The following is a 22,094-nucleotide window of genomic DNA, read 5'->3' on the forward strand; positions in this document are numbered from 1 at the left end:
AGAGATTTCACGTCAACGGAGATGATCTGGCAAAAGAACTGGAGAAAGACAAGCATGATTGGAAGAAGCCATCAGAGGCATGAACAAGGCTTGAAGAGTTTGGAGACGTTGAAGATTTATTAACCTTTAGAAGACCAAACCCCTGTTATATACCTACGTTGGATGCAACGTTTTTGGGCTGTCATTTGTTTGATGTTTTTTCCGACAGCCACAATAAAATTTGTCTTTTCAAAACTTTTCTTTGTATTGTGTGTATCCCTCTCTATCTCTCTTGTCTCACCCCAAATCCATGGACCCAATAGAGGATGAATGAAGATGAGCTTATATTTTTTGTACCGATGAGTCAATTGGGGATGGACCGATGGATTCAGAACATGGAGGATCACATGGAGAATAATCCTATAGTCGGAGAGCATATGACCCAACATGCTCTTCAGTGCTTTGAAAGAGGTGCTGCTACTTGGTGGAGGATGTACCAAACCATCAATGGATGGAAAGGAGTAACCACTTGGAAAGAATTTAAGTTGACTCTGCCAAAGTCTCGGTTTGTGTCCCAGAAGTTGAAGCCTTATGGAAAGGATATGAAGAAACCTTGCGCATGCAAGATTTGTGGAGAAATAGGACACACCCATAAAGAACACAAGGATGAATGCCCTAATTGTGAAGGAAGTCACCCAGTTGAAGAATGCCCAATTAGGCAGATTACTTGTTTCTTGTGTGAAGGGACTACCCACTATCCTGCTCAGTGTCACATTTACCCCATGGTACAACGAACCATCCAGCAGAAGAAAGAAGTAATGAAAGGAGCCCTCATGGAAATTTTGGAAGAAATTGTGATGAAGGAAGAGGTGGAGGACACGCCCAAAGAAGAACCAATTAAACCCTGCACCAAGTCATGCTATTCATGTGGAGAAGAAGGACACATCTCCCAGAATTGTTTGAATGGGGATCTAGTAGAATTCCTGACAAAGGAAGTAGAATATGACCCACAGGAAATAGAAGCCATGATTTGCATGGAAAGGTCCAGGAAGAGAAGCAGATTGGATTCCAGGAAGGACCTGAGTCATATTACCTGTTATAGGTGCAAGGAGTCAGGGCACTACCTCAGCAGGTGCCCAAAAAGGAAACCTCGATACTTGTCAGAAGTAATATGTTTTAGTTGTAATGGAGCAGGGCACTTTGCCAGAGAATGCCCCAAGGAGAAGGAAACTTGTGCTATACAGTTGAGTTTGCAACAAAAGAAATGGAGTAGTAGAAGTGGGAACATTTTCTTCTATATTGAGGTGTGGAGTTGAGACATGTAATGGAAAAGCGAGAGATTGTAATCATTTAAGAATGAGTAAAGTTAGCATCGTTGGTACTAATATGGATTTTATGAGTTGTTACTCTATGAAGAAGGATTTTGGCCATTTTGAGGATATGAGAAATGTGGTCTATGGAAGATTTGTGCATTTTAAGGGTGGTAGTACCATGTAAGAACCGTTGACCCCTGGAAAAGATAAGGATACTCCACTGAGTGGATTTCGGACAAAATGAATACAAGTTTTGTCTCGATATGTGTGATACCTCAAGACCATGTGGGATGAAGTTGGAGACCGTCAGTTGTTTGGACCAAATTAATGTGATCAAGAAGTCAGAAGAAAATGTTAAGTTGATTCGAGATAGACTGAAGGTAGCTCAGTCCAGGCAGAAGAAGTTATGCAGACTAAAAAACGCAAGGAGGTAGTCTATGAAATTGGAGATAGAGCATGTCTTCATGTGTCCCCTCTGCGAGGAGTTAAACGAATTGGAGTTAAGGGAAAGTTAGCCCCGAGATTTGTAGGACCATACCGAGTTTTGGAGCGTATGGGAGAAGTGACCAATAAGTTGGAGTTACCTGAAGGACTATCAGGAGTTCATGATGTGTTTCACGTTTCTCAGTTGAAGAGTGCCATGCAGAGATGGCCAATATTTCCCTGTAAGGATGCTTGACCCTGGAAAGGATAATGATGTTCCACGAAGTAGAGTATGGACTTCATAAGTATAAGTTTTTGTCTTGGTATGAGGGATAACCCACGAGGATGAAAAGATGAATTACTATTGGATATAAAGGAGGTATGATGTTGGTATTATGAAACGATTGTAACTCCGTGATGAGTTTGAATAATCACGTCTTAGTTTGGTGCCAATAGAAGGAAGGAAGACAGTACAATTGGATGGATTTAAGAATACTAGGAAGTTGGAAGTTGGAATAATGATCAGTTGCCCGAGGATGAGTTCAAGGATTACAAGTATAAGATGGGCCATAACCCACAGGCCCAGGACCTGCCAAGAAGCAAGCACATTCTTGCTGAAGGAAAAACCCTGGAGGAAGTTACGATTTTATCGACAGACGATCTTATAGGAGTTACGCAAAACCTAAGAGATTGTGAAGGAACGATAGATATTTGTTTGGCTTGCAGAATCAATGGATTTATCCGAACCTTGGTTCGTCAACAAGAGAAATTCTGCAATGCTTGTGAGGATGGCCGAGTGTTAGTATGCGAGATTCGTTAAACTGTATACATGGTAATGATTTGGGTGCGGGATGGATTGATCACCATACCGACTTACTCTTATTGTTCGCCTTGCTATATGGGATGGTAAATCTGAGTGACTTACCTATAGTAGAGAGACGACGATCAAAACCTTGTTTAAATCTTAGAATGGTATAGCAATTTTTCCCTTGTACAAGGCAGCTTTTGCCAACCGTAGGTTATACGGTGAGGATCAACCCAGACCCATTTCCTGCAGGAGAAACCATAAATTGTTGACCACCATGAGATATCGATAGTTGTTTAGTTTTGGCACCAGACCGTCAGCTAAGAAGACCCAATCTCGGAATAACCTTACCAAGAAGAAAGGACAGAAGAATTGAGGTAAAGGTTATGCCACTACCGGAAGAGCCACAGAAGGAATTATCTCGAGAATCTGAGAAGACTGACACTGTCAACAATAAGGATGGAGTGTATGAGTTTTGATGGAACCGTAACCATGCTTCTAAGGGTGGTAGCACCCCAGACCCTTGTGATGATCGATGGATTTTGAGAAGACCCCGACCCTAACCTCTTTCTTTCTAGCCTCTCCGAATCTCGAGGACGGGATTCATTTTAAGGGTGGTAGGTTTGTAACATCCCAAAATTCTAAATTTTGGAATGTTATAATAAATACATAGATTGATTGATTGTTTGATTTGTTGTGTGATTGTTTGAGTGAAATTCGAAACGGTTTGAAAGTTAAATGAGAGGGAATAAAAGGACTTTCCCAAACTTTTATTTTTCATTCGTGATCTCCATGAATTCAAATTCTTTTCAACACAAAACCCTAGAGAGAAGATGACATGACTTCTTCCATTTAAATTAAATGAAAAGGGTTGTTGAAAATATTTGAATTTCATTTGAAAATATTTCAAATTCATAAACTTCAAGCAACTCAATGATTTTCATGAGAGAAGATAAAATGACTTCTTCAAATTATGAAATATGAGTTGGAAGTTAAAAGGATCAAATTCAAAGTCCTTTTGGAAATTTTTTTCAATTAGAGTTATTAGAGTTTTATTCAAATTATTTTTCTCCAAAAAAAATACATGGAAAATAGGGTAACATGATTCCCTACAGTAGAAAATTGGAGAAAAATTAATTTGAAATCATTTTGGTATTTTTAAAATGACTAGTACAAATGCCCGTGCGTTGCACCGGGCGGTAAAATGGACATAACCTGCTTCATGTGTCACTGTGCATCATTTTTTTATATCCATATTAATACATGTTGATAATATAGTTAAACGTGGGAATTTCCTTATTTTTAATAAAAGTTAACGCTTTAGAGAAAAGCCCGTGTGTTGCAACGGGTATGAAATAAATTCCGGGGTTTGCTTGATATTCAAGAGTTTATCTATCATGGTGAAATACCTCTATCTCTCAATCTTTTAAATTCTTTCTCGTCTTATCGTGAATTCATATTTTATACTTGATCACTTCAATGATAAGACGACCCATTAGATAGTAAAGTGCCTGCTTTATGTGTCATTGTGCATCATTTATTATAATCATTTTAAATACATGTTGATAATATGGTTAAACGCCTTATTTTTAATAAAAGTTAATGGTTTAGCAAAAGAGCCCGTGCGTTGCAACGAGTATGAAATAAATTCTGGGGTTTATCTATCATGGTGAAATACTGAGCTCTATCTCTCAATCTGTTATATTCTTCCTTGTCTTATCATGAATTCATACATGGCCACTTCAAAGATAAGACGATCCATAAGATAGTAAAGAGTTTACAATGCTTTGGTTCTCACATTGACTACACCAACACGGCTACTTCCCTTACACCATCATCAGGGCTCAAATAAGATCAAGATTAGGACATGCAGAGTTGCGGGTGAGATGATATGACGGAGGACATGGTCGGTGTAGCCATGACCACATGCTTCTCTCTCTCCCCCCCTCCCCCTCTCCCTGTCTCCCTGTCTTCCTCCCTCTCCCCCTCTCTGGATGCACCATTGTTGTACTCGCTCAACTCTTCGTCGCTCCCTCCTCTCTATCTATCCATGTCTCCCTCCCTCTCCCCCTCTCTCTGGATGCACCATTGTTGTACTCGCTCAACTCTTCGTCGCTCCCTCCTCTCTATCTTATCAACGGCATGAGGAACATCGAGACTCTAGGGATATATTGATGATCAAATAGTCCATAGGTGAGCCCCAAATATGTTTTCCCTTAAGAAATAGTATTTCTTTTCAATATTTTTTTGAACAAATCTTCCCAATATTTCAGTCACACATCTTTAAGTACTGAAACTACTAATGTATTCATAATTAAGATTAAGATATGGTAGGCTTAAACAGCAGCCAAGTAAATTGTATGCTAGCAGAGATCGACATCTAGCTCTACGCAAAAAAAAATCAACATCTAGCAGCACTGACATTGCATCGTTTAAGAAAAGCAGTAGTAACATGCACTCAATCCCACCAAGAATTCCCTTTCCACCACTCAGTTCTTATCTTCTCCATACATCCACCCAGCGATCTGCCTCCATCTTCCTTCTCATGCGCCCAACAGCCACCACCCAACACCACCGGCAGTCGACCAGCACCAACGTTGCACCAGGAGAAAAAACTTCAACCCAGTAAGCATGACGTAAGACCACCTTGCACACACAGTCTCCATTCTCTATTTCAACATGGCATCCCACCTATGTCGCGACTTATATTCTCTGTCCCCCCATGCGTGTGTTATGTAGTTGCAATGAATGACAACACATTAAGAGCTAAAGTGATGAAGATTACAAATCTTATTTGCTCATACATTTTTTGTTTTGAAAGCTCCTAGTGCATATTAGATCTGTTCAAATGAGCGTCCCAGTATAATCATTAGAGAATAAGAGAGTAATATAAATTTGCACCAAAGCTTACTAACATAGCCATGGAAAACAACCATATATCAGCCGTTGCATCAAGAAAGAAGTATTGAACTGGCCATGAGACATGATAAAAATATGGAGGTTGTTAATAATATATTCAAATTATATTCCTCTATATATTCATTTTCCATCTCGTTTGAATATCACAGATTGAAGAGGCAACCCTACCTCAACTTAGAAAAGAACCTGACCACCTGATATTATCAAGCACACTTCTCAAGGAATCAGTCTCAGTCTGGTGCTTGAAGAATTCTTCATGTTTTTTTCTGGAAGTTAGTCTTTTCACCCTTTTTTGCTGAGTAGGATACTGAAGAATGTGGTTTTGATCCTTTTGTTGCTGCTTCAGAGGTGCTAGTGGTACTCCTTGAACCTTTTTTTTGTGGGAAGCTACTCCTTGACCTGATATGATTTCAGATTAAAGCAAGATGAGTTAGGAGCCTAAGACCTGACAGACACCTTCTTTCTACCACTCGACTAAGAATTCGGCATTTCTCTATAAATAATCAAAAGATATACATTAATCAACATCAATTGAACATAAACATCAACTGTGCTCAATTCGGAAGATGTATGAAAATAACTAAATTTACCTTGGCAAAGTACCATACATCAGATGGAGACTTGATCAGAGCAGGCCGTGGTTCCAAGCTTTCGGCTGTGGCCGGCGAGAGCAACGGTATGGGGGCAGGAACTTGAGGGACATGCAGAAACCTTGCGCACCCTCACCAAAGTCGCGCACTTGCTGCGTATTGGAAACAACGTCGCTGCTGATGTTGTCCACAGTGACGAACCTCTTCCACCATGTAGATGGCGATGCCTCAGTGTGGACGTACTGAGTGGAATTTACAAATAAAGTTAAACCTCCATTTCAAAACACCCGATTCAGAACATTTTGCTTTCTTTATGAAGGTCGGGTTTCAAAATCCTCAACAATGATTGATTAAGTGTTATCATCCATTTTCTGCAATAAAAAAGTTAAACCTCACACTGTTAGTTTGTTGAAACTACATTGCAAATTGTGTGAAGGTGTAATTAGTAAAGCTTCAATCAAACAGTGAATCAAACAACATGTATTAATCTTGACATAAACTATCTATTCATTTGGAAAAGCTAATTATAAATGCACACGAGTGAGGCACTCTTGCTCAATTGATCTACCAGCTTCAGCCTCTTCCTCTGCTGCCATCTTCCATCCTTTAATCTCCTCTTTAACAGCTTTTACATCGTCCATCATTAGTTCTCAACCTGAAGAATGCATTAAAAAAAGTTATGAGTTTCGCACATTACAGAACTATAAGGATGGCTTGACTGAATTAATCAAAAAAAAGTTATGTCTAGTGTTTTGACAAAGTTATGAGTTTCGTACACAAAGAATTAAGAAGTGCATGATTTATTAACAAAGTAGCAACAACATGATTTATTAATCATAAATAGGAATTTTCAGGTTTCAATTTGATAGGGCACAATTAACAAATTAGCATTGTGCAGCACACTTTTAGAACTACAATGAAAGCTATTCAATGCCATTTCAACTGCTGTCTTCTAAGGATATTTACCTTTTATGGATCTAGGAAATAACGGGCACACACTATTGGCTTTACTACGTTTCATTCACTCTGCTGAATTTTGGCTGTTGTGTCGTAGCATGGTTCAGTTTAGATTGAATTTTGGCTACTGTGCAGTAGCATGGTTTAGTTTAGACGCTTGACCAAAACAACTCCAAATCAATATTGAGTAGTTTGAACCACATACCTTGGCTACACAGGCGGACGTAATTCCGGCGAAGTCGGCAGTACACAGAAATTCAAAATCGGCATGCCCTCAACAACATAATACAAAATATATGATGCAGGCAAGATGCTGCTGCAGCTGAAGCTGGCAAGAGAAAATAACTCTTATGAATTAGTGAAGTAAACACATATCACTCAGCCATGCTAAACCATTCACAGAGAACAAACTCTTAGCTAGACTGATAAACTGAAGCAATCAGCCAATTACGACTGAACCAGTTTCAGTCACCAGCAACATATGGCTCTATTACATAGTGTTATCTGGTACTACAAGAGAAGTAATTGTAAGTTTAGCAAGTTTCTTTTGCGAGGATTGACGGGTCAAAAAAGTCGCTGAATATAACTGGCCAGACATCCACTAAGTTGGTTCAACACAAATCGATACACTTTGGTGGCTCAAAATCATGCTTATCTGCAGACAAAAACCAGCATGTGTAGCATACTTTCGACCTGCACTCCAGAACCGAATATTCATGCTCACCCAATCAGATTCAATCCAGATCAAGATGCATATGGTTCTACTCCATACTATTATCTCGTACAAGAGCGAGGTAATTATGAGTTTAGCTTAGCAAGGTTCTTTGCGAGGATTGAAAAGTCAACAAGGCTCCTGAATATAATTCGCTAGACATTCCTTCACTTAACCAAGTAAGTTTGTTTAACACAAATCGATCTAGTAGATGTGCTCATGGCGGTTAAAAATTATGCTTATTCTGCAGACAAAAGCAAGCTTGTGTGGCATATTTTTTACCTGGATTGTAGAACCGAATAATTCATGCTCATCCAATCAGATTCAATTGAGAATTCGAGATCAAGATGCACAGGGCCTATCTATACAATCCACGGCAACTAAAATCGTCTCATCCTTGGCGACGAATAATTAGGAAGGATCAGGGACCGTACAGGAGCACGAGCAACCACAATAGCCACTCACGGGCTCGCCAGCAAGGCAGGGGACAGAAAAATAATTGAAACAGGGGTTAAGGGGATAGCTAAAAAATAAGGCCTGAACAATGTCGGCTTATTGATATTGATATAATATAATTCGTTGAGCAAACAACAAAGTACGTATATACCACAGTACAAAATTAAGTATTGTCACTTATTTCAGGCAGGCTAAACTAAAGTCGCCATTAATTCTTGCAAATCTGCTTGGACTGAAAATCCTGGAACAACAGAACTGTTATTTGACGATATCTTCATAATCATTATGCTGACTTGCACAAACTTAATACCTTTGGAAAGCTATCAACAGCCTCTAAAACTTTCACCACATAAAACTACAAAGCTATTTCATAACTGAAGAAAGAACAGAGTCGCATATAGAGCCAGGGGACAGAATTACATGTAAAACATGGTATTCCATCCAGTGAATATCAAGGAGATACATACCTCTGGCCTAGCCGAGGTAGGCTACAATGGACAGCTGGACGGATGTTCTTGTTCCTCTGGCGAACTCGGCGGCGACATTGGACGTTTTGTTGAAAATTACAATTTGGACGGGCTTTGATGGAGCTTATGGTACAACAACGCAACCTGAAGGAGATTCTGGCCAAGGACCCCTCCTTCTTATAGCAGGCGACAGAAATCCGGGTCGGGCACTCCATTGCTTGGTGTTGGACAAGGACACGACCTCCAATTGTCCATCCAAATCACGGGAGAAAAACGTCGGAGATTGAGAAGGATACGACGGAGGAGGCCAGAGAGGACTGGCGGCGGCGGACAGCCACCAGCGCCAGTGCCTCCGCCTCCCCGTACCCAGGTGCACCACCTCCTCGGTCTCCATCTCCGCCGCCGGCCCCGCCAGCCGCTACGACTTCGAGCCACTGCTCGCCTACCTCTCCGGCCCCTCCTCCGTCTCCACGCTCACCTGGCCGTCTCCTTCGCCCTCTGTGCCAGCCCCCGAGCGCCGCCTCGCCGCATCCTACTCCACCGTACCGTCGCACCTCGTACGAGTGGCACACTCTGCTCCGAGGCCTCGCCGCCAGTGACGCATCCCTGCCGCTCACCTTCGCGCTGCTCCCTTTCCTCCAGCGCCACCGCCTCTGCTTCCCGCTCGACCTGCTCCTCTCCTCGCTCATCCACTCGCTCTCCGTCTCCGGGCGCCTGCTCCTGTACTCGTTGATGCTCTCCTTCCCGCCCTCCCCGCTCCTGCTCCACCCCTCAACTTCTCCTGCTCCGCCGCGGCTCGAAAGGAAAGGGAGTGTGTGGATAAGATGAAATAGAGGAGGAATCACGGCTTGAATTCTTACAAATACATGGTGTTTTTTGTAAAATAACGAAACATTTTCCACATCCACTTAAAGACGGACTGCGGGTTCAATTACTAAAACATACAGGGACCTTTTTGCAGAAAGGCCGATGACGGACGACCAGAAGCGATCGCTGGTTTATTAGTAGGGAAAGATTTTTATTGGATTTTATTAGACCAGTAGCACTCTTTGATTTATCTGATTTTGTGAGGATTTTATTTGGCATATTAAAAAATGTCCATGTTGTAGAAAATCTTTTTCTGAAAATTTTGGTATATTATATGCCTATATAATTTTTTATTTCTCTTTGTTTTTATTTGTTTTGTTTGTCTGAAAAAAAATCTTTATTAAAAAAACTTCTTCGTCCTAGCTGGGCCGAAGCCCAGCTACCGGCCCGCTCTAGCGCCGCCTTCTCCGTCGTGGCCGACCGGGACTCCACCGGAGTCCAGCGCCGACACGGCTCCGGCCGGCCCCTCTCGCACGCCACCGCGCCGCCCCTCCCTCCATAAGAACCCGAGGCCCCGACCCCGCCTCTCTCCCCTCGTTTGCCGCGCCCCGCCGCATCCCGCCGGATCTGCGCCGCCACCTCGTTGCTGCATCGCCGCCTCGCTGCTGCTACCTCTGCACGCCACCTTGCCGCTGCTGCCGCTGCACGCCGCCACCGCCACCGTCTTCGCCGCCTGCAGCCGCGCCCGGAGCCACCACCGTTCGCCCCACGCCTCGCAGCCGGAATCCACCGGAGCAGTCGCCGCCGGCGATCTCTGCTCCGCCATCGACCCCCGCCACTGTCGGGATCTCGCCGGATCACGACGGTTCGCAAACCACCGAACCGGTAAAACCAATGCCTGGTTCACCCCGGGTTTTTTCATTGTTATGTTTTGTTTTCGGTTTTTTTTTCAAAAAAAACCGATCTGGTTTTCTTTTCAGATCTAGTTAGTTAGTAAACGTTTTCTGTTTAGTAGTTCTTAGCGAACGTATTCGTTCCCTAGTACTATTCAGCGAACGTTCTTAGTTTAGATTCTCTTTCGTGGCCAGGGACCTAGGAGTAATTATTTATTTTACAAATTAGCCCCTAATCTTCAAACTATCACTACTTTTTACTCCTTTATCCAAATCCAACGAAACAAACGCTCACGTCTTCGTTATGATCTCCTCTATCCAGTAATCCAATTCAAACATGTTTTTGAAAAGTTTAAAATTTAAATTAGATCAAATTTGAATTCAAACTTTGTTTGATCATAACTTGAGTTTCGTAGCTCCGTTTGAGTTGATTCTTTTTGCAAATCGAAGCTCTTGACCTAAACTTTCTAATAAGGCCAAATTCACATAATTTTGGTACTGTTAGAAATTGTTTTATGTTGCAAGAGCTATTTGCTTGGTTTTGATGTTTTCCGAATCGACTTCTTCGATCTTTCTGGTCTTCTGAGTGATTGCTTATGTGTGGTTACTATTGCTTGATTATGATAGATTAACCGGAGTGTGACAAGTAGAGCTATCAAGAGTTTTGAGTGCGAATCATCTTCATCAACATTGCAGGCAAGTTCACACTTTGATCATATCCCCTTTCATACCCAATTTTGTGCATTAGTTTCACCCCCAAACATTGCATGAGTAGGATTGATAACATGTGGGTATTGGGAAGTAGTTGATGAGGTAGGAACCTATTGCCCTGCATTCAAACCTTGGGAGTTACTATTACGTTATGCTTATAGTGCCATGCTATGCTCGTAGACGTGGATTGGGTTTGAGAGTATTTCATGATAGATGTGAGATAGTCAATTAATGGTTTACTTAAGGTGGCAACTTTAACACACATCTGGGTGGATTGAGACACCTGGGTATTCCAGCGATTGCCTGTCTAGGCACCTGGGTAGACCAGGATTGCCTGTTTTTTATGGACCGCCACCCAGGCTCAAAGGGATCATGAGCTTATTCATACTAGAAACTTCCGTGTGCAGCCACAAGCTATTATGGGTTCTAGCATAGTTGATTAAGTCGTGCGAACTCTTACAGGGTAGACTAGCAGATGTAGGGGAAAGTAGGTGTAACGGTCTATCCATCGTAAGGTGCTAGCGCTTCTGAAAGACTATGTCTCGGTCATCCGTTTCTCAAACATCGCGTAGTGCGAGAAAGCAAACGGAGGCGATCGAGTCTTGTGGGGAAAAGTGCGCAAACCTCTGCAGAGTGTATAAACTAATCATGATTAGCCGTGTCCCCGGTTATGGACATCTTGAGTATTTAGTACCTGGATTATCATGTGAATCTCAACATGTTACTCTAAAATTTTAATTTTGCTGGGTTTAATGATGTTACTTAATTGGGATTGAGAATGCTGTCAACCATTCTCAATGTTCAACAACCACCATGATAGTTAAATAAAATTTATTCCTTTGCAGTAGGGAAAAATTGGCTTTTCGCAAAAACTTTATAACCATAGAGCTTTTCCACCAGCCAAATATGCATGTAGTGATAGCCTTTATTCATCATTATACTCTGGTGTGAATTTGCCAGTACATTCAATGTACTGACCCTCTGTGGCTGCAACGTCTCATGTTGCAGGATATCTTACGACGAGTAAGTGATACGTTAGGGTTATGATTTCTACACTCAACTTTGCCGTTGGTGTTGATGGGAATCCACAACCTTGTTACTTCCGCTATTGTATTTGAGGTAATAGTATTTACGTTACTTTATACATGTGATTTACCTCTGTTATAAATCCTCGAGTATTGTGTGTGTCAGCATACCGATCCAGGGATGACACTTAAGCACAGAGACTTGATCCATTCGGGTCGGGTCACTACAAGATGGTATCAGAGCACATGTTGACTGTAGGACGTGACCCTAGAAACTGGCAAGCCCATAGCAAAGATTTTTCTCTACAACTTTCCCTTTCAAAAAGATATTTTACCTCTCTTCTCTTCTGAGCTTATTCAAAAATTTCCTTTTTAGTGAGACTATACCCCTTTCCCCTTTTGACCACACGAAGATTCGACTGATGAGACCACTCCAAGAAGTACAAGATATCGGACAACTAAGACCACTGAAGAATGAAGAGTATTTTTCGTGCATCTGAATAATGGAAACTACAATGGTTGAAGACCCAAGACAAGTAGAATTTGAAGGCTCTGAAGAATTCCCAGATTTGTATGACCTAGGAAGGCTACCCTTATGGAACTTGGCAGACTATGGAAGTTGTCAATACCCGAGATCAAGGTGTATCGGAGAAAGACTGAAACAAGGAGCATGAGAACTCAAAGTTTTGTCAAGAAAACCCTAAGGCAGGAGATATCAATTATGAAAGATAGCTCATGGCAATGACAAGGGCAGAAACATGGCTACCCCTGATGATATCGCTCATTGATGCTATTGTCACCATGCTGAGTTAAGGATGCAATTTTAACCTTAGCTGGTGTATCACCAGGATTTGGAGTGTTACAACAAGAAGTTAAGATGGACCTACAAGAAGCAGTATTTTGACAAGGGAGTATTTCATGGGGAACTCAGGACCCTGAAGATGAGAGTAGCCAAGCTGGAGGAGCAAAACCTCGAGAAACCGGAAATTTGTCAGGAACTAGACCATGGTTCATGCCAAGGATGTTGAAACCTAGAAGTTTGAAATGCAACTCTGGAATATTAAAGGATGTCACGACAGATTTCACGTCAACGGAGATGATCTGGCAAAAGAACTGGAGAAAGACAAGCATGATTGGAAGAAGCCATCAGAGGCATGAACAAGGCTTGAAGAGTTTGGAGACGTTGAAGATTTATTAACCTTTAGAAGACCAAACCCCTGTTATATACCTACGTTGGATGCAACATTTTTGGGCTGTCATTTGTTTGATGTTTTTTCCGACAGCCACAATAAAATCTGTCTTTTCAAAACTTTTGTTTGTATTGTGTGTATCCCTCTCTATCTCTCTTGTCTCACCCCAAATCCATGGACCCAATAGAGGATGAATGAAGATGAGCTTATATTTTCTGTACCGATGAGTCAATTGGGGACGGACCGATGGATTCAGAACATGGAGGATCACATGGCGAATAACCCTATAGTCGGAAAGGATATGACCCAGCATGCTCTTTAGTGCTTTGAAAGAGGTGCTGCTACTTGGTGGAGGATGTACCAAACCATCAATGGATGGAAAGGAGTAACCACTTGGAAAGAATTTAAGTTGACTCTGCCAAAGTCTCGGTTTGTGTCCCAGAAGTTGAAGCCTTATGGAAAGGAAATGAAGAAACCTTGCGCATGCAAGATTTGTGGAGAAATAGGACACACCCATAAAGAACACAAGGATGAATGCCCTAATTGTGAAGGAAGTCACCCAGTTGAAGAATGCCCAATTAGGCAGATTACTTGTTTCTTGTGTGAAGGGACTACCCACTATCCTGCTCAGTGTCACATTTACCCCATGGTACAACGAACCATCCAGCAGAAGAAAGAAGTAATGAAAGGAGCCCTCATGGAAATTTTGGAAGAAACTGTGATGAAGGAAGAGGTGGAGGACACGCCCAAAGAAGAACCAATTAAACACTACACCAAGTCATGCTATTCATCTGGAGAAGAAGGACACATCTCCCAGAATTGTTTGAATGGGGATCTAGTAGAATTCCCGACAGAGGAAGTAGAATATGACCCACAGGAAATAGAAGCCATGATTTGCATGGAAAGGTCCAGGAAGAGAAGCAGATTGGATTCCAGGAAGGACCTGAGTCATATCACCTGTTATAGGTGCAAGGAGTCAGGGCACTACCTCAGCAGGTGCCCAAAAAGGAAACCTCGATACTTGTCAGAAGTAATATGTTTTAGTTGTAATGGAGCAGGGCACTTTGCCAGAGAATGCCCCAAGGAGAAGGAAACTTGTGCTATATAGTTGAGTTTGCAACAAAAGAAATGGAGTAGTAGAAGTGGGAACATTTTCTTCTATATTGAGGTGTTGAGTTGAGACATGTAATGGAAAAGCGAGAGATTGTAATCATTTAAGAATGAATAAAGTTAGCGTCGTTGGTACTAATATGGATTTTATGAGTTGTTACTCTATGAAGAAGGATTTTGGCCATTTTGAGGATATGAGAAATGTGGTCTATGGAAGATTTGTGCATTTTAAGGGTGGTAGTACCCTGTAAGAACCGTTGACCCCTGGAAAAGATAAGGATACTCCACTGAGTGGATTTCGTACAAAATGAATACAAGTTTTGTCTCGATATGTGTGATACCTCAAGACTATGTGGGATGAAGTTGGAGACTGTCAGTTGTTTGGACCAAATTAATGTGATCAAGAAGTCAGAAGAAAATGTTAAGTTGATTCGAGATAGACTGAAGGTAGCTCAGTCCAGGCAGAAGAAGTTATGCAGACTAAAAAACGCAAGGAGGTAGTCTATGAAATTGGAGACAGAGCATGTCTTCATGTGTCCCCTCTGCGAGGAGTTAAACGAATTGGAGTTAAGGGAAAGTTAGCCCCGAGATTTGTAGGACCATACCGAGTTTTGGAGCGTATGGGAGAAGTGACCAACAAGTTGGAGTTACCCGAAGGACTGTCAGGAGTTCATGATGTGTTGCACGTTTCTCAGTTGAAGAGTGCCATGCAGAGATGGCCAATATTTCCCTGTAAGGATGCTTGACCCTGGAAAGGATAATGATGTTCCACGAAGTAGAGTATGGACTTCATAAGTATAAGTTTTTGTCTTGATATGAGGGATAACCCACGAGGATGAAGAGATGAATTACTATTGGATATAAAGGAGGTATGATGTTGGTATTATGAAACGATTGTAACTCCGTGATGAGTTTGAATAATCACGTCTTAGTTTGGTGCCAATAGAAGGAAGGAAGACAGTACAATTGGATGGATTTAAGAATACTAGGAAGTTGGAAGTTGGAATAATGATCAGTTGCCCGAGGATGAGTTCAAGGATTACAAGTAATAAGATGGGCCATAACCCACAGGCCCAGGACCTGCCAAGAAGCAAGCACATTCTTGCTGAAGGAAAAACCCTGGAGGAAGTTACGATTTTATCGACAGACGATCTTATAGGAGTTACGCAAAACCTAAGAGATTGTGAAGGAACAATAGATATTTGTTTGGCTTGCAGAATCAATGGATTTATCCGAACCTTGGTTCATCGACAAGAGAAATTCTGCAATGCTTGTGAGGATGACCGAGTGTTAGTATGTGAGATTCGCTAAACTGTATACATGGTAATGATTTGGGTGCGGGATGGATTGATCACCATACCGACTTACTCTTTTTTTCGCCTTGCTATATGGGATGGTAAATCTGAGTGACTTACCTATAGTAGAGAGACGACGATCAAAACCTTGTTTAAATCTTAGAATGGTATAGCAATTTTTCCCTTGTACAAGGCAGCTTTTGCCAACCGTAGGTTATACGGAGAGGATCAACCCATTCCCATTTCTTGCAGGAGAAACCATAAATTGTTGACCACCATGAGATATCGATAGTTGTTTAGTTTTGGCACCAGACCCGTCAGCTAAGAAGACCCAATCTCGGAATAACCTTACCAAGAAGAAAGGACAGAAGAATTGAGGTAAAGGTTATGCCACTACCGGAAGAGCCACAGAAGGAATTATCTTGAGAATCTGAGAAGACTGACACTGTCAACAATAAGGATGGAGTGTATGAGTTTTGATGGAACCGTAACCATGCTTCTAAGGGTGGTAGCACCCCAGACCCTTGTGATGATCGATGGATTTTGAGAAGACCCCGACCCTAACCTCTTTCTTTCTAGCCTCTCCGAATCTCGAGGACGGGATTCATTTTAAGGGTGGTAGGTTTGTAACATCCCAAAATTCTAAATTTTGGAATGTTATAATAAATACATAGATTGATTGATTGTTTGATTTGTTGTGTGATTGTTTGAGTGAAATTCGAAACGTTTTGAAAGTTAAATGAGAGGGAATAAAAGGACTTTCCCAAACTTTTATTTTTCATTCGTGATCTCCATGAATTCAAATTCTTTTCAACACAAAACCCTAGAGAGAAGATGACATGAATTCTTCCATTTAAATTAAATAAAAAGGGTTGTTGAAAATATTTGAATTTCATTTGAAAATATTTCAAATTCATAAACTTCAAGCAACTCAATGATTTTCATGAGAGAAGATAAAATGACTTCTTCAAATTATGAAATATGAGTTGGAAGTTAAAAGGATCAAATTGAAAGTCCTTTTGGAATTTTTTTTCAATTAGAGTTATTAGAGTTTTATTCAAATTATTTTTCTCCAAAAACAAAATACATGGAAAATAGGGTAACATGATTCCCTACAGTAGAAAATTGGAGAAAAATTAATTTGAAATCATTTTGGTATTTTTAAAATGATTTTTATTGGATTTTATTAGACCAGTAGCACTCTTTGATTTATCTGATTTTGTGAGGATTTTATTTGGCATATTAAAAAATGTCCATGTTGTAGAAAATCTTTTTCTGCAAATTTTGGTATATTATATGCCTATATAATATTTTATTTCTCTTTGTTTTTATTTGTTTTGTTTGTGTGAAAAAAATCTTTATTAAAAAAAACTTCTTCGTCCTAGCTTGGCCGAAGCCCAGCTACCGGCCCGCTCCGGCGCCGCCTTCTCCGTCGTGGCTGACCGGGACTCCACCGCAGTCCGGCGCCGACACGGCTCTGGCCGGCCCCTCTCGCACGCCACCGCGCCGCCCCTCCCTCCATAAGAACCCGAGGCACCGGCCCCGCCTCTCTCCCCTCGTTCGCCGCGCCCCGCCGCATCCCGCCGGATCTGCGCCGCCGCCTCGTCGCTGCATCGCCGCCTCGCCGCTGCTACCGCTGCATGCCGCCACCGCCACCGTCTTCGCCGCCTGCAGCCGCGCCCGGAGCCACCGCCGTTCGCCCCTCGCCTCGTAGCCGGAGTCCATGGGAGCAGTCGCCGCCGGCGATCTCTGCTCCGCCATCGACCCCCACCACTGTCGGGATCTCGTCGGATCTCGACGGTTCGCAAACCACCGAACCGGTAAAACCACTGCCTGGTTCACCCCGGTTGTTTTCATTGTTATGTTTTGTTTTCGTTTTTTTTTCAAAAAAAAACCGATCTGGTTTTCTTTTCAGATCTAGTTAGTTAGTAAACGTTTTCTGTTTAGTAGTTCTTAGCGAACGTATTCGTTCCCTAGTACTATTCAGCGAACGTTCTTAGTTTAGATTCTATTTCGTGGCCAGGGACCTAGGAGTAATTATTTATTTTACAAATTAGCCCCTAATCTTCAAACTATCACTACTTTTTACTCGTTTATCCAAATCCAACGAAACCAACGCTCACGTCTTCGTTATGATCTCCTCTATCCAGTAATCCAACTCAAACATGTTTTTGAAAAGTTTAAAATTTAAATTAGATCAGATTTGAATTCAAACTTTGTTTGATCATAACTTGAGTTTCGTAGCTCCGTTTGAGTTGATTCTTTTTGCAAATCGAAGCTCTTGACCTAAACTTTCTGATAAGGCCAAATTCACATAATTTTGGTACTGTTAGAAATTGTTTTATGTTGCAAGAGCTATTTGCTTGGTTTTGATGTTTTTCGAATCGACTTCTTCGATCTTTCTGGTCTTCTGAGTGATTGCTTATGTGTCGTTACTATTGCTTGATTACGATAGATTGACCGGAGTGTGACGAGTACAGCTATCAAGAGTTTTGAGTGCGAATCATCTTCATCAACATTGCAGGCAAGTTCACACTTTGATCATATCCCCTTTCATACCCAGTCTTTATGCATTAGTTTCACCCCCAAACATTGCATGAGTAGGATTGATAACATGTGGGTATTGGGAAGTAGTTGATGAGGTAGGAACCTATTGCCCTGCATTTAAACCTTGGGAGTTACTATTACGTTATGCTTATAGTGCCATGCTATGCTCGTAGACGTGGATTGGGTTTGAGAGTATTTCATGATAGATGTGAGATTGTCAATTAATGGTTTACTTAAGGTGGCAACTTTAACACACATCTGGGTGGATTGAGACACCTGGGTATTCCAGCGATTGCCTGTCTAGGCACCTGGGTAGACCAGGATTACCTGTTTTTTTATGGACCGCCACCCAGGCTCAAAGGAATCATGAGCTTATTCATACTAGAAACTTCCGTGTGCAGCCACAAGCTATTATGGGTTCTAGCATAGTTAATTAAGTCGTGCAAACTCTTAGAGGGTAGATTAGCAGATGTAGGGGAAAGTAGGTGTAACGGTCTATCCATCGTAAGGTGCTAGCGCTTCTGAAAGACTATGTCCCGGTCATCCGTTTCTCAAACATCGTGTAGTGCGAGAAAGCAAACGGAGGCGATCGAGTCTTGTGGGGAAAAGTGCGCAAACCTCTGCAGAGTGTATAAACTAATCATGATTAGCCGTGTCCCCGGTTATGGACATCTTGAGTATCTAGTACCTGGATTATCATGTGAATCTCATCATGTTACTCTAAATTTAATTTTGTTGGGTTTAATGATGTTACTTAATTGGGATTGAGAATGCTGTCAACCATTCTCAATGTTCAACAACCACCATGATAGTTAAATAAAATTTATTCCTTTGCAGTAGGGAAAAATTGGCTTTTCGCAAAAACTTATAACCATAGAGCTTTTCCACCAGCCAAATATGCATGTAGTGATAGCCTTTTTTCATCATTATCCTCTGGTGTGAATTTGCCAGTACATTCAATGTACTGACCCTCTGTGGCTGCAACGTCTCATGTTGCAGGATATCTTACGACGAGTAAGTGATACGTTAGGGTTATGATTTCTACACTCAACTTTGCCGTTGGTGTTGATGGGAATCCACAACCTTGTTACTTCCGCTATTTGGATTGAGGTAATAGTATTTATGTTACTTTATACATGTGATTTACCTCTGTTATAAATCCTCGAGTACTGTGTGTGTCAGCATACCGATCCAGGGATGACACTTAAGCACAGAGACTTGATCCATTCGGGTCGGGTCGCTACAAGATGGTATTAGAGCACATGTTGACTGTAGGATGTGACCCTAGAAACTGGCAAGCCCATAACAAAGATTTTTCTCTACAACTTTCCCTTTCAAAAAGATCTTTTACCTCTCTTCTCTTCTGAGCTTATTCAAAAATTTCCTTTTTAGTGAGACTATACCCCTTTCCCCTTTTGACCACATGAAGATTCGACTGATGAGACCACTCCAAGAAGTACAAGATATCGGACAACTAAGACCACTGAAGAATGAAGAGTATTTTTCGTGCATCTGAATAATGGAAACTACAATGGTTGAAGACCCAAGACAAGTAGAATTTGAAGGCTCTGAAGAATTCCCAGATTTGTATGACCTAGGAAGGCTACCCTTATGGAACTTGGCAGACTATGGAAGTTGTCAATACCCGAGATCAAGGTGTATCGGAGAAAGACTGAAACAAGGAGCATGAGAACTCAAAGTTTTGTCAATAAAACCCTAAGGCAGGAGATATCAATTATGAAAGATAGCTCATGGCAATGACAAGGGCAGAAACACGGCTACCCCTGATGATATCGCTCATTGATGCTATTGTGACCATGCTGAGTTAAGGATGCAATTTTAACCTTAGCTGGTGTATCACCAGGATTTGGAGTGTTACAACAAGAAGTTAAGATGGACCTACAAGAAGCAGTATTTTGACAAGGGAGTATTTCATGGGGAACTCAGGACCCTGAAGATGAGAGTAGCCAAGTTGGAGGAGCAAAACCTCGAGAAACCGGAAATTTGCCAGGAACTAGACCATGGTTCATGCCAAGGATGTTGAAACCTAGAGGTTTGAAATGCAACTCTGGAATATTAAAGGATGTCACGAGAGATTTCACGTCAACGGAGATGATCTGGCAAAAGAACTGGAGAAAGACAAGCATGATTGGAAGAAGCCATCAGAGGCATGAACAAGGCTTGAAGAGTTTGGAGACGTTGAAGATTTATTAACCTTTAGAAGACCAAACCCCTGTTATATACCTACGTTGGATGCAACGTTTTTGGGCTGTCATTTGTTTGATATTTTTTCCAACAGCCACAATAAAATCTGTCTTTTCAAAACTTTTGTTTGTATTGTGTGTATCCCTCTCTATCTCTCTTGTCTCACCCCAAATCCATGGACCCAATAGAGGATGAATGAAGATGAGCTTATATTTTCTGTACCGATGAGTCAATTGGGGACGGACCGATGGATTCAGAACATGGAGGATCTCATGGAGAATAACCCTATAGTCGGAAAGGATATGACCCAGCATGCTCTTCAGTGCTTTGAAAGAGGTGCTGCTACTTGGTGGAGGATGTACCAAACCATCAATGGATGGAAAGGAGTAACCACTTGGAAAGAATTTAAGTTGACTCTGCCAAAGTCTCAGTTTGTGTCCCAGAAGTTGAAGCCTTATGGAAAGGATATGAAGAAACCTTGCGCATGCAAGATTTGTGGAGAAATAGGACACACCCATAAAGAACACAAGGATGAATGCCCTAATTGTGAAGGAAGTCACCCAGTTGAAGAATGCCCAATTAGGCAGATTACTTGTTTCTTGTGTGAAGGGACTACCCACTATCCTGCTCAGTGTCACATTTACCCCATGGTACAACGAACCATCCAGCAGAAGAAAGAAGTAATGAAAGGAGCCCTCATGGAAATTTTGGAAGAAACTGTGATGAAGGAAGAGGTGGAGGACACGCCCAAAGAAGAACCAATTAAACCCTGCACCAAGTCATGCTATTCATGTGGAGAAGAAGGACACATCTCCCAGAATTGTTTGAATGGGGATCTAGTAGAATTCCCAACAGAGGAAGTAGAATATGACCCACAGGAAATAGAAGCCATGATTTGCATGGAAAGGTCCAGGAAGAGAAGCAGATTGGATTCCAGGAAGGACCTGAGTCATATCACCTGTTATAGGTGCAAGGAGTCAGGGCACTACCTCAGCAGGTGCCCAAAAAGGAAACCTCGATACTTGTCAGAAGTAATATATTTTAGTTGTAATGGAGCAGGGCACTTTGCCAGAGAATGCCCCAAGGAGAAGGAAACTTGTGCTATACAGTTGAGTTTGCAACAAAAGAAATGGAGTAGTAGAAGTGGGAACATTTTCTTCTATATTGAGGTGTTGAGTTGAGACATGTAATGGAAAAGCGAGAGATTGTAATCATTTAAGAATGAATAAAGTTAGCATCGTTGGTACTAATATGGATTTTATGAGTTGTTACTCTATGAAGAAGGATTTTGGCCATTTTGAGGATATGAGAAATGTGGTCTATGGAAGATTTGTGCATTTTAAGGGTGGTAGTACCCTGTAAGAACCGTTGACCCCTGGAAAAGATAAGGATACTCCACTGAGTGGATTTCGGACAAAATGAATACAAATTTTGTCTCGATATGTGTGATACCTCAAGACTATGTGGGATGAAGCTGGAGACTGTCAGTTGTTTGGACCAAATTAATGTGATCAAGAAGTCAGAAGAAAATGTTAAGTTGATTCGAGATAGACTGAAGGTAGCTCAGTCCAGGCAGAAGAAGTTATGCAGACTAAAAAACGCAAGGAGGTAGTCTATGAAATTGAAGATAGAGCATGTCTTCGTGTGTCCCCTCTGCGAGGAGTTAAACGAATTGGAGTTAAGGGAAAGT

The sequence above is a fragment of the Triticum aestivum genome, chromosome 1A, assembly GCF_018294505.1.
Source record: "Triticum aestivum cultivar Chinese Spring chromosome 1A, IWGSC CS RefSeq v2.1, whole genome shotgun sequence".
Taxonomy (NCBI): domain Eukaryota; kingdom Viridiplantae; phylum Streptophyta; class Magnoliopsida; order Poales; family Poaceae; genus Triticum; species Triticum aestivum.